This window comes from Saccostrea echinata, unplaced genomic scaffold (assembly GCF_033153115.1).
Source record: "Saccostrea echinata isolate AGI-Se365-2 ecotype Australia unplaced genomic scaffold, CSIRO_AGI_Sech_v1 ptg000025l, whole genome shotgun sequence".
Classification (NCBI taxonomy): Eukaryota; Metazoa; Mollusca; class Bivalvia; order Ostreida; family Ostreidae; genus Saccostrea; species Saccostrea echinata.
The window spans coordinates 12,878,058-12,883,548 of record NW_026889774.1 but is presented as its reverse complement, the minus strand read 5'-3'; positions in this window follow the sequence as shown (position 1 = coordinate 12,883,548).

Below are 5,491 nucleotides of genomic sequence, written 5' to 3'. Positions count from 1 at the left end.
AAATATTCAATAAATAAAGTGAATAAAATCTGGTTTATTGTAAATATTGGTATACATCATCCTTTTTTTTTTATTTGAAGTACAATTTGATGTAGACTTTGTAGGTGTACAGTAAGGAATTAAATATTTGATATTTGTCAGTGTTAAATGAAAAATTGTTTCAAATGTGCAACCAAATTATAATTTAACAAATGATATCTTTTAATACAAACTCCAGCTGATGAACCAATTGTATTCCTAAGGGCATCTTCGATACAATGTTTTGAAAACATAAAACACTTCCATAAGGTCAACTTTAAAATAATGTTTGTTTGCCTCTCCCGACTCAGGATGAAATAAATGGGTCAGTGCATATCGGTAGGTGAGAAAAATGTTTTCCCCCAGAAAATTTCAAAATCAATGCTGAATTTTCAAAATTTATTTTCTGGAATGAATAAAAAAAAAAAGTTTTTCCTAGAGGTCAAAAAAAGTTTTGAATCCAGCCATTTTTAGCCAGTCAGTTGGGAATGGGCATGCAAACAAACATTTTTTTAAAAGATGGCCTAGACAATTTTCTTAGGTCATTAACTAATTTTCTGATAATTATTTAAAATTTAGTAACATGTACAACTCAAGATAATCAGGTAATTCATGCTTTCATTCTGAAATTGAGCTCTGTACAATATTACAGACTAATTCTATCATGCATGTAAGTCAAAGTTCAATGCAATTTATTTTGATTAGTAAACTCTTTGTATCTTTTAGACATTCTAAGAAGTGTTTCATTTTGTTGAAATTTGATTGTTTTAAACTGATAAAAACTTTGATTATGAAAGTATTTTTTGTATTGTACATTAAGAATTCTAAGACTTGTATAATTCTTTTATACCTTACTCAAAACAGAATAATTCAGTAGTTCTATACATGTATAGTATAAGATAAGAAGGTGGTGAAAGAAATCAATTTGAAAGAAATGGAAATTGCATGATCACTAGTAAATAAAATAAGGATGATTACAGCATTATGTTCCATTCAAATTTGTTAATCATTGTTATCTCTCTTTTTTGTGAAATCTAAAAAATATCTCAAATATTTGAATCTCAAATTCATATAGATATCAACTCATCATATTAATATTCGAATGTTTGAATATTCATTGACATCCAAAATTATAATATTGAAAAAATATTGAAATTTAAAATTAGCATAAAATTATTGAATGACCTTTTTGCACTCATAAAATATCAAATTTTTATTATTTTTCCATTATGAACTGAATGCCGATTGGCTGAAAACAACATGCAATTTCAAAAAAATGAAATAGAAATTTTTTTTTGTCAGTAAGTGTATGAGGTCATTTTTAAAAGAATTTCATTCCAGAAAAATTTAAGGCCTATGGGATCTACAACAGAGACTTTAGTTCTTCTTTAAATAACTGACTTGACTGTGATTGAAAGTATCTTCTGTTTTTTCATGTTGTTGTTTCATAAATGTTTGAATTTTAATACATGTAGTAGGTACATGTACATAATAATTATGTTAGCTGATATTAATTGAATTTTAAACTACCTAAGGATGCTTCCATATCAATATAACAAATGACTCTCCTGTTCTTGAGCAGAATATTATTAAAGATTTTTCCTATACGTTCCTTTGTAAAAATTTGATCCCCCATTGTGGCCCCCCCCCCCCCCCCCATCTCCTGGGGTCATCATTTGAACAAACTTGAATCTACACTACCTGAGGATGCTTCCATATCAAAAACTAATCATGGCTTTGCTGTTCTTGAGATGAAGATTTTTCATGTACATTCCTATGTTAAACTTTGATCACCCATTGTGGCCCCACCCTACCCCCTGGGGTCATCATTTGAGCAAGCTTGAATCTACACTACCTGAGGATGCTTCAATATCAATATGACTAAACATGGCTTTTCTGTTCTTGAGAAGATTTTTCCTATATATTCCTATGTAAAACTTTGATCCCCCATTGTGGCCCCATTCTACCCCCGAGGGGTCATGATTTAAAAAAAAAACTTGAATCTACACTACCTGAGGATGCTTCCTTATCAAAATGACTAATCCTGGCTTTGCTGTTCTTGAGATGAAGATTTTTAGAGATTTTTCATGTATATTCCTATTTAAAACTTTGATCCCACATTGTGGCCCCACCCTACCCCCCAGGGCATATTTTGAACAAGCTTGAATCTACACTACCTGAGGATGCTTCAATATCAGTATGACTAAACAAGGCTTTGCTGTTCTTGAGATGAAGATTTTTAGAAATTTTTCATATACATTCCTATGTAAAACTTTGATCCCACATTGTGGCACCCTACCCCCAGGGGTCATCATTTGAACAAACTTGAATTTACACTATGTGAAGATGGTTTCCTATAAGTTTCAGCTTTTTTGGCCCGTTGATTCTTGAGAAGAGGATTTTTTAAAACATGCCAGCAAGTTTTGTCTATTTCTGAATTATCACCTGTTGAATGAGGGCGTGGCCCTTCTTTGCACAAACTTGAATTCCCTTCCCCAAAGGATGCTTTGTGGCAAGTTTGGTTGAAATTGGCCCAGTGGTTCTGGAGAGGAAGTCAAAAATGTCAAAAGTTTACAGATGGACTTCAGGTGAGCTAAAAATCAAAATTCATGCTTACATTGAAGAGTTAACGGTAGTAGCTGTTGGATTGACTCTTCTATTAATTGTAACTTACCTAGGATAATACAACGATTTTGAAATATAGATCACATTTGCAGACGAGGCAGTGAATTAAAAAATTCAAAGGATTGAATTGCTGTCTTTTGAAAGAAGAAGTCCCATAACTGCAACAGTGTGTGCAAACAAATTTTCATAATGTGCTAACACACATTACTCAATTTTTTGCATACACCATTGCAGTTAAAAGATTCATCATTCAAAAAATTTAATTAATTCAATACTTAATTAACATTTTAACACTTTCAGCTTCGTCTCTGGAACTGCTAAACCAATTTTGGTACATGTATGTAGCATCTCTGGGCAAAGGGGAACAAAAAGCATGAATTTCATGTTCTCTAGCTCCCCCTGGGGCCTATGGGGTGGAGCTAAAACCATCCAAATTAATGCAATTTTTTAACTCCTGGAAATCAAGCTGTCATTACAAACTGTTGGCAAGATTATAATGAACATTGAGCCCTCTACCAAAATTATAAAATTCATGGCCCCAGGGTCAGGGGTTCTGACACTCGCACAATACATTCACTTCTATCATTGGCTCATGGATATATCAGAGATGAGCACAAGAAATAGTGGGTTTGTTTTAATTCATTATAATTGCCTGCATAATTTTTATCCTTTAATGTAGATATTTTTAAAGTAAATCTCGAACCATAAAAAATCCTTGGAATATCATGGTGTTTTTTTTTAACTTTAATAATGTCAAAAATTTTGATGCTAGCCCATTGCAGAGGTATCTGAGAGAGGAACGAAGGACAATTCTGCAAAGGAGATAGGGGTTCTGGTGGTAGGATGGGGCTCTATTGATCTTACAGTGAAAATGCATTAAATTTTTTGAAAATCACCTCTGCTTTTGAGTGTTAAGCAGACAAAGTTAGTGCATGGTTTTGATGAGCAAGGGTGCCTCTTCCAAAATTTGTGGCCCTTGGGTGAGGGATTCTTGTGTAAGGGTGGGGCTCTTTTGATCATGTAGTTAATTCTTAGAAAAGCTTCTTCTCTGCTCCTGGGTATTAGCAGACAAATTAAGTGCATTGTTATGTTGGGCATGAGTGCTTCTTCAAAAATTTTGAAATTTATAGCATTTGGGTCAGAGGTTTGGAGTTAGGTCAGTACTCTATTGATTATATGGTGAAAATGCATTAATTCTTTGAAAATCTTCTCTGCTTCTGAGAATTAAGCAAGAAAACTAAATGCATGGTATGATGAACAAAGATGTCTCTTTAGCAAAATTTTGAAAATCATGACCTATGGATAATGTGTTCTTGGTTAGAACGGAACTCTATTAATGAGAATGAAAATGCTTTAAGTTTTTGAAATTCTTCTCTTCTCCTGGGTATAAAGCACACAAACTAAGTGCATAGTTATGATGAGCAAGAGTGCTTCTACCAAAATTGTCAAATTTATGGCCCCTGGATCAGGGGTTCTGATGTTAGGGCGGGATATTATTGATTACTTAGTGATAATACATTATTGTTCAAAAATCTTCTTTTCTGCTCCTAGGTATCAAGCAGACTTTTCTGCTCCTAGGTATTAAGCAGACAAACTAAGTGCATGGTTTTGATGAGCCAGGGGATTTTCTGTAAATTTTGAAGTTCATAACCCTTGGGTCAGGGGTTTTGGTGTAAGGTTATGTGTTAGGGCATTTGTGAGAATGCATTAATTCTTCGAAAATCTCTTCTCAGCTTCTGGATGATTAGCAAACAACAAAGTGCATGGTTTTGATGAGGAAGAGTGCATCTTCCAATATTGTGAAATACATGGCCCCTGGGTCAGGAGTTCTGAAATTAAGGCAGGGCTCTATTACAATGCATAGGAGTTTTTACTCTGCTTTAAGAGAAGTTATTCCCATATGTCATTCGCCGATGATAATTAATAAATTTTAATAATGTAATTGATAAGTAAATTAAATAGAAGAATTATGATGGGTTGTTGCTGATTATATTGTTATCCCTGATCATTCTATTCCTCTTTTTTTGAGCAGCACTTATATATCTTCATCTATCAGTATATTTCATTTTATTATATACTGGTAATTATAAAATTACCATTCTAAGGTTTTATTATACTCAGGTGACCATTAAAGCCCTTGGGCCTCTTGATTTTATAGTTCATTAAATTGTTTGAACTATATAATATTTGTGGGTTTTTTTTGCAGAATCTGACTCGATCAGGCTAATGTTGCTTAATGTAGATATGATAGAAAGCAGAGGAAAAGATGTTCAATTCAGGGTCATATGACAAAATGTCATGAATTTTACACCATGGAAAATGTTGTGACGTGCAAAACTCCCGTGAGAATTTTTAAAAGTTGGCATGCTTATGTATCATGATACCTCTGATGTTCTAATGTTTTCCATATAAAACAGTAACAGTAATATTGAAATATATACGAGTATAATTGAATTACAGTCAAACCTCCTTATCTCAAACTTGTTGGGACAGAGGAAAAACTTTGGGATATCCGAGGTATCGAGATATTGAGTGTAAAGTACTTAAGAAATATGTGGTAAGGACTTCCCAATCACTTTGACATATCCATGGTATTCGACATATCCGTGTTCGAGATACTGAATTTCAACTGTATCTAGTATTTTTTGTCCTGCATTACATAATGCCATTATTTAATGAGCATGGATCTAATACCCTGTTTTTATGGTGAGTTTTACTCTTGAGCAAATAATTTGCATGTGTGTAAATTTTATACATTCCTATAAGCATATCTCACTGTATAAACACACATATATGCAAAAAATACTCCTGTAAGCATATTTGCACCTTATATTCAGGGGCACATAAA